The sequence below is a fragment of the Tenrec ecaudatus genome, chromosome 15 (assembly GCF_050624435.1).
Source record: "Tenrec ecaudatus isolate mTenEca1 chromosome 15, mTenEca1.hap1, whole genome shotgun sequence".
NCBI classification, from domain to species: domain Eukaryota; kingdom Metazoa; phylum Chordata; class Mammalia; order Afrosoricida; family Tenrecidae; genus Tenrec; species Tenrec ecaudatus.
Genome location: NC_134544.1, coordinates 83,153,065 through 83,161,843, shown reverse-complemented (window position 1 = coordinate 83,161,843; position 8,779 = coordinate 83,153,065). Strand labels below are relative to the sequence as shown.

The 8,779-nt window shown below is 40.7% G+C and overlaps 1 pseudogene; it reads left to right on the top strand.

Annotated features, from left to right (window-relative positions):
- Nucleotides 1-233: 233 nt before the first annotated feature.
- On the top strand, nucleotides 234-7,068 carry LOC142427553 (small ribosomal subunit protein RACK1-like; annotated as a pseudogene).
- Nucleotides 7,069-8,779: the final 1,711 nt, after the last annotated feature.

The window sequence follows — 8,779 nt, the reverse complement described above, 5'->3', positions numbered from 1 at the left end:
TACTTCTCCTCGAGAAATCACTCCTCAAGCTCAAAAAGTATTAGAACAGGTTGAAAAAGCCATTTCTGAAGCGCAGCTAGATAGAAGAGACAAAATCTCCTTTTCAACTGTGCATTTTAAAAACTGCCTGCACGCCTACTGCGGTATTGTGGCAGACTGGACCTTTGTTGTGGATCCATGCTCACTCCTCACCTTCAAAAACTATTGAACACTATCCTTCTATGGTAGCCACAATGGCCTTAAAGGGAGTTAAAACAGCTATTATGCATTTTGGAAAAGAGCCTACCAGTGTCATTGTCCCATATACTAGTGAGCAAGTTGCTACACTGTGTGCCAGTACAGATGAGTGGGCAATTTTTAAATGCAGTTTTAATGGACTAATAGACAACCATTATCCTAAACATTCTTTGTTGCAGTTTGTGACTGCACATCCAGTAATTTTTCCCCGTGTCACTGTTAACCACCCCATTAAGGAAGCTTTAGACATTTATACAGATTGCTCTAAAACAGGTAAAGGGTGTTGTTATAAATAATCAAGTGACTACATTACAATTTTTAGCTAATGCACCTCAATTAGTAGAATGTTTGGTGGTCTTAGAAGTTTTTAAGAAATTCACGGAACCAATTAACATGATATCTGACTCCCATTACGTAGTCAACGCAGTATCTAAGCTGGAAATTGCTGGCTACATTAAGCAATCTAGCAAGGTAGCAGACATCTTGTCTCAAATTAGAGAATGTATTTTGCAACGAAAATATCCATTTTATATTCAGCATATACGTGCTCATAGCTTGCTTCCGGGACCTATGGTGAAAAGTAATGATTTGGCTGATCAAGCTACAAGAGCTTTTCCTGTGTTAACTAAATCCAATTTTGAACTTGCTAAAGACTTTCATGAGCTGTATCATGTGCCTGCTGCCACTCTATGCATTAAGTTTTCAATTACTCGTGCAGAGGCTCGTACTATTGTGTTGCAGTGCGCCAAGTGTGCAGAATTTATTTCTAAACCTTCAGTTAGAGTAAATCCTCGAGGCGTCCATCCTCTCGGCATCTGGCAAATGGACATTACCCACATATCTGCTTTTGGAAAGTTGCAGTACGTGCATGTGTCAATGGACACCGGTTCTGGCATTGTACATGCAACACCCCTAACGGGGGAAAAATCCAGCCAAGTAATTCAACATTGCTTAGAGGCTTGGAGTGCATGGGGCAAGCCCACCATATTAAAAACGGATAATGGGCCTGCATATACTTCCACCAAGTTTCGACAGTTTTGCTTGCAAATGCAAGTAAAACACCTCATTGGCTTGCCGTACAATCCCCAAGGGCAAGGAATTGTGGAACGGTGTCATCGTACTTTAAAACAATATTTATTAAAACAAAAAGGGGGAATAGAGGCTGTGACGGTCACTACCCCTAGAATGGCCTTATCTTTAACTCTTTTTACTCTAAATTTTTTAAATTTGGATGAGAAAAGCCAATCAGCTGCAGACAGACATGGACAATGGCCAAAGCCACCAAAGGAAATGGCCTGATGGAAAAATGTCCTAGACAACAAATGGTATGGCCCGGACCCCATATTAATCAGGTCCAGGGGAGCAATTTGTGTTTTTCCACAGAAAGAAGAAAACCCCATCTGGGTGCCAGAGAGACTGGTGAGACTAATTAAGGAGGATGAAGATCGTGGGAGCAGGAAGAATGAAGAAGACAATGATCAACCTAATAATGTTGCTGATACTGATGGTAATATGGACCCCAATAGTTAAAGGAGTTTTTTTATGGGCCATAGCTAAAACTTGGCCTGTACCTATTCCCATACACTCGAATGCGTCAACATTACCCTTATTCTTATCAACGCAATGTGATTTGGGAATACCATGTATTACACCTAGAGGGGAGCCTCCTAAGGTATATAATGCAAGCAATTTTACATTGGCATATATTTTGTGTTTTACTATCATTAATACTAGTGCACCTTGTACACATGTAAGAAATGGGTCTTTAGTCAATTGGGTGGATCCTTCTGGAGACTCTACATTTAATAATATTATATCCACCCTTATGAAAGTTGCACAAGGTGCTACAGGTGGAAGTGGCACCTCTGAGAAAGGAAAAGGTGTAAATATAACAACACTCATGATGATTCGTGAGGGATCTAGGCCCTCTGGGCCCATCTATGAATCAGTAGTGCCACCTAATGTGACCAGACGTGTCATATTACCTAGTTGTTTACCTGAAAAAGGTTTTCCGCCTTCTTTTACTCAATGTCAGTCTCCAAACTATCGGAACAAACCTATTATACCAGGTTTTGATATGACTCCATCTTTAGGTAAAGCAAAATGGAATAGCAGTATTAATATCACTGGTCCTGATAATACTTGGCCGTGGTATGAATGGATATTATATAATCAACGTGGAGCATCTACAAATAGTGACTCCTTTTGCAAAAATGTTTGGAATTAATGATACTTTATACAATGTCACCGGTGTATACAATACCACTACAAAGAGGCTGAAAGTAAATACTATGGTTAATATATCAAGAGTGCAATTTCAGCCATCACCTGTTTGTGTCCAGCCCCCATTTTTCTTTCTGTTAACATTCAACATTAGTCATGCAAATGATACATTTTGGGAAGCTTCATGTAATAGCTTTAGCAGTCAGTGTTGGCTTGCTGAATGTTGGAATGGCTCTGAGCCATTTGCCTTGATAGTAAAGATTCCCACTATGATACCTGTACCGGTTGAAGCAGATCCCAATACTTTTCCTATTGCTACACTTTATAGATATAAAAGAGATTTTGGCATTACTGCAGCAATTATTACAGCTATTACTATCTCAGCTGCAGCAGCGGTTACAGCAGGATTGACTATGTCCAATCAAGTAATGACAGCAAATGTCATTAACAATATTACGCAATCTACATCAGAAGCTTTATCTACAGTCCATAAGTTGGATGCTCGATTAATGTCTGGTTTACTGTTAGTGAACCAGAGAGTTGATTTATTACAACAAGTGGATACTCTTACGAGCATGGTGCAATTAAGTTGTGTTTCTTCAACACCTAATTTGTGCATAACACCTTTAAAATTCTTGAATGAGTCTTCTTTTAGCAGCAAGAATATATCCCAGTATCTTACAGGACAATGGACAGCTGAGCTGGAAGAACTTCAAGAACAACTCCAGATGCAGATTACGACTCTTAATGGCACAAGAATGAAACCCATAACTGTTGGAGATTTTACTTCTTGGCTTTCTACTGCCTTTTCCTACTTTAAAGAGTGGGTGGGGGTGTTTACATTTGCTGCAATAATGTGCTGTGGAGGAGTGTTGTTGCTATGGTTGCTCTGCAAGCTTAAAGCCCAGCAGAAACATGATAAAGTAATCATCACGCAGGTGCTCTTAGCGAATGAGCGCGGTGGTTCCCATGATCTTTGGCTTTCTTTGTTAAGAGAAAATTAACCCCCATAAGTTGTTAGCTCTTGCACCCCAAGGGAATTGTCCCATTGCACTGGGAAGAGTGACAGAAATTGGATCTTGGTCAGCCCTTGCACCATGTGGAGTTTTGCTCATTACATACATTAGGGTGACCAGATTTGGGTTTTTATATCCATCTTGATCTCCTGGGGCTGCTGGAGGCTCCGGGATGGATCGATGGACTTTATACCCATCTTGATCTTTTGGAGCTGCTGGAGGCTTTGGAATTGATCGATGGATTAGGCTTAAAATAAAAAAGAAAGGAGGAGATGTGGGAAGCCGTAGCTCTCGTGAGATGTAGGAAGCCACAGCTCTCGTGATGTGGGTAGACGCAGCTCTCGCCGCCATTACTAGATGGCGCCGGGCAGTCAGGGCGGTGGTCCAACTAGGTGATAAACAACCACTTAGCGCATGCGCGATGCTGAGATGACGTAGTCATAACTCCACCCTGGAGTATGCAAACGAAGGTTCTGGCGAACTCACCAATCAATGCATGAGGTTTTCGCAAATGCACCAATCAAGGCACAGCACGTCCCCATAGAGCATATATAAGCAGCAGTAGTTTGGGGTTTCAAGGTCTTTTACCGCACAATGAAAAATTAAATGCTTGTGGAAGAATCCTGTTGTGGTGCGTCTTTTCTTGCTGGCGAGACTTGGCGCGCAACAATAGTCAAATCTCAGGATGATCAGATAAATATTAATAAGGATGAATGGTGTCAGAAAGGTATGATTGAAACTTCAATGAAGAAATGAATACAAAAAGACTGAAGTCAATAAAAAGGTAGCATGTCCAAAGCAACTGTCCTCCACAAACTGATTAGTTTCCAAAACTGTCACACACAAAAATTTCTTGCACTTCACAAGAGTCCACAAAAATGTGGATTTAATTGCATTTAGCCTAAATAACAATAAATGGTAAAGAATAAGGCCTGGATTGGTCCACACATAACTCCCTGCCATCACGTCTAGTACAACTCACGGCATAGCTATCAGAGTAGAGCTTCCTATAGGACTCCCAAGCCAGTGTATCTTTACTGGAGCAGGAAGACTCATCTTCTCCTGCACATTTGCAGCTCAATGTGTAACCCACTGGACAAAAGGGCTCCTTTGTTCATATACACATTACCCAATCAAGTATCAATACAGGAACACATGAAAGGCCAACAGAAAAAGATAAGCAGCCCTAGAAAAGGCCTACCAATTTGTAAGGGAAGCTAATTCATGACACATCAGGCTCTGACAGCAAGTACTCACACTTTAAGATGTGGGTCCCTAAATGGAAGTTCCTGAGTAGTACCAATTCACCAACAGCTGAGTGCTCAGTTACCAAACAAAAGATTGGAGGATGAAGACAACACAGAAGTGCCTTAGAAGAAATATAGGGCAACCAACTCCTAAGGTTAGCCACTGAAAACCTTACAGCGTATAGTTTTACTCTGGAACCACACACAGTCACCATATGGAATTAAGTGGTAGGCAAAATGACGGATATTTATCAAATTATTATCTAATTTGGAGAGTCTATTCCTATGCAAAAATAAACTCCAAATAGATAAACATAATTATGATCATGTAAAACTATACTATTTTGGAATTTAAAAAATAATGACAGCAGGACAGAGAAAAACTAAGATGAAAACATAAGAGGATAGACTGAAAAATTAATCTGTATTAACATTCAAAACAATTTACCAGAAGGCAACAAAAAAGAGTAAGAAGATATGCAATGGATGCATGTATATGATTGTGATAAGAGTCGTACAAGCCCCAAATAAGACAATTTAAAAATAAAAAAGAAGATACAAATATCCCGAGGCAATTTTACAAAGTTTATAAATCTGCTGTAAGTTGTCAGAGAAAAATAAACTAAGTGTGCAAAAATATGAGACGTCTTCTCGGTAGTAGTTTTAAGAGATTTGAAGTACAAAATCAAACTAAAAAATCACTGTACACGTGGATCACAAGCCCTCAAAGTACTTTATCAGATAAGCAAATGGAATAACTATACATGCACATTTTGGGCAGGAAAATATATTAAATACTTCGGCTCTTTTAGTAAATTTTAACTTGGATATGATGTTCAACTCAACAATTTCCTCTCACCAGAAAGTGATTTCCCGAGAGCAACAGAAGTTCAGAAAGGGAATGACGAGAATAATGGCAATAACATTCACAAGAGTAAAATTACATTTGAACCACTTGAATCCTTAAAGCGCTACAATAGGTAGGTATAGCCTGGGCCAATCACACATTGGAAACTTGTGTATGAGTCAACACTGATAGACCAAAGACAAAACAACCAACATGTGAAAAACTCAAAAGCATTCTGAAGAAAATAAATCAATGAGAACCCAGACACAGTTTATCATGGAATATACAGAAAGCTCAAAAGAGGCAAAACTAAACTGCACAGTTTATGGATTAAGACATGGGTGTCACAGTTATGAATATTTCTTGGACATAAAATAGTCTCACGGGATAGCTAGGTTACTTGTCTTAAGATCATCCAAGCTTTTTTTCCCACGCTGAACAGCAGCAGGAGCTGGTGTCGGAGTTATCCGGTGCCATCCTTGTCACTGCTGCGACCCCACACCCGCTGCCACCCTGACTGAGCAAATGACCCTTCGTGGCACCCTCAAGAGCCACAACGGCTGGGTAACGCAGATCACTACCACGCCACAGTTCCCCGCCATGATTCTGTCTGCTTCGCGAGATAAGACCATAATCATGTGGAAGCTCACGAGGGATGAGAGCAACTATGGCATTCCCCAACGTGCTCTGCGTGGTCACTCTCACTTTGTGAGCGACGTGGTCATCTCTTCTGATGGCCAGTTTGCGCTCTCAGGCTCCTGGGATGGAACACTACGTCTCTGGGATCTTACAACGGGCACCACCACACGCCGCCATGTTGGCCATACCAAGGACGTGCTGAGTGCGGCCTTCTCCTCTGACAACTGGCAGATTGTCTCAGGCTCCCGAGATAAGACCATCAAGCTGTGGAATACTCTGGGCGTTTCAAGTGCACTGTACAGGACGAGAGCCACTCTGAATGGGTGTCCTGTGTGCGCTTTTCGCCCAACAGCAGCAACCCCATCATCGTCTCCTGTGGCTGGGAGAAGTTGGTCAAGGTGTGGAACTTGGCTAATTGCAAACTGAAAACGAACCACATTGGCCACACAGGCTACCTGAACACTGTGACAGTCTCTCCGGATGGATCCCTCTGTGCTTCTGGAGGCAAGGATGGCCAGGCCATGCTGTGGGATCTCAATGAAGGCAAGCACCTTTATACCCTCGATGGAGGAGACATTATCAATGCCCTGTGCTTCAGTCCCAACCGCTACTGGCTCTGTGCTGCCACTGACCCCAGCATCAAGATCTGGGACTTGGAGGGCAAGATCATTGTTGATGAGCTGAAGCAAGAAGTGATCAGCACCAGCAGCAAGGCCGAACCACCCCAGTGCACCTCTCTGACCTGGTCTGCTGATGGCCAGACTCTGTTTGCAGGTTACACAGATAACCTCGTGCGAGTATGGCAGGTGACCATCGGCACCCGGTAGAAATGTGTGGCACAGCTTTTTTGAAATTCAAAGACTGGCTTTCTGAAAAAAAAAAAAATCATATATATATATATATATATCATCCAAAAGTGTAATATTCTACATTCTACTTTGGAGAGTCATGTCTGGGATCTTATCAGCTGTGAGTGGCCATCTGAGATAAATTATTGGTCTTTACTCAACTGGCATTAAAGTGAAAGATAGAAGTCAAAGATTCAATGAAGAATCTAGTCTACATTATCGAGTCTGGTTTCATCTACCCTGAAACCAGAACTAGATGGGATTGTGCCGGTTACCATGACAGATCATTCTAATTAAGTTCTGGACAGAATGGGAGTAAAATGTCCAATAGTATCTCAAATTCCTGAAAAAGAAAAACAAGTAAACAAACGAACAAACAATGAGTTGAGACACTTTAAAAAAAATCATTTAAGACACTCTTTAAACCTTGAACCCAAACTAGCCTCTGCAGTCACCTTTTAGCTAAATAATGGATTGGCTCATAAGAGTACTTTAAGAGTGCCTTTGAGTACTTTCCTCCACTAAAAAAGTTAATTCTATGAGACCAAAGGACAATTATTTTTAAGTAGAGGTGAGGATGAAAGGGAGCAGGGAAACTAGATTAACTAAAAGAAAACAATAAGAACAGAAATGCTGAGATGTTTTACAAATGATGAAGAATGTAGCCAATGTCACTGAACAATTTGTGTAGAAAATGTTGAGTGACAAAACACACTGCTGTCTAAATTATGACTGAAAAACCAAAATAAATAGTCAAATGGTAAAAACAAACAAAAACCTCCGAATGTGTGGTATAGAATCTGCTATCAATTTGAGAAGATTAATGGTGAAGGGGTGGAGTCTAGCCCATCAATCAGGTCAATGAGGCCTCTGTGTGGGCATGGCCTTCTCCTGATTCTGGGAGCCCTGGTATTCCTCCTTTAAGGTGGAAACACTCTCTCACTGCTCACTCCCTGGGAGACATTGCAGCTGAGAAGACTCATGGAACTAAGCTAGTGCCCTGAGCTGGAGAATCACGTGGAGACCCATTGTCAGCACTGAGATGCTTATAGTGCCACCGGATCGACAAGACTTCCTACCCATTGACCTATGATCTTTCTGCATTCGGTGTCATTCCATGTGTTTTGTGAGTCTGAAGAAGACTTTATAAATTGGAATTGGGCAATATGGACTAATGTCAGACATATGGACTTGATCTGGACTGGGGCTGGGACTGTTTTCTCAATATTCAATTGCTTTTGTATATAAACCTTTCTTAATACACATGAGTGTCTATGAATTTGTTTCTCTAGTCCACCAGCACTAACACAGATTGAAACATATTATAAGAGCAATAATAATAATAATGTACTGCAATAAAAACTTCTCAAAGGCATATAATCATAATCTCCAAGCAGGTAAGAAATGGTGATCACAGTAGAACACTGGAAGGACAAAAAACCCTAATGGTTTCTATGTATTAGCAGGGATTTCATTTCCTATAAATGAAGAATGGATAGTTTATGGACCTCTTGTTTATCACATAGTTGACAATAAAAGTGCTAAAAATAGTATAATATAAAAGAAATAATATAACACCTGAAAGCTCCCCATTTTCATAAAACTTTATTTCAGAGGGTTTTTATAGCTAAATTTTGATTAACTCATCTTGGAATTTACATTTTTATTCACTAGATTATCCCTGATGGAAACTGTGGTGAGCTGCTAACTGCAAGGTCAGTA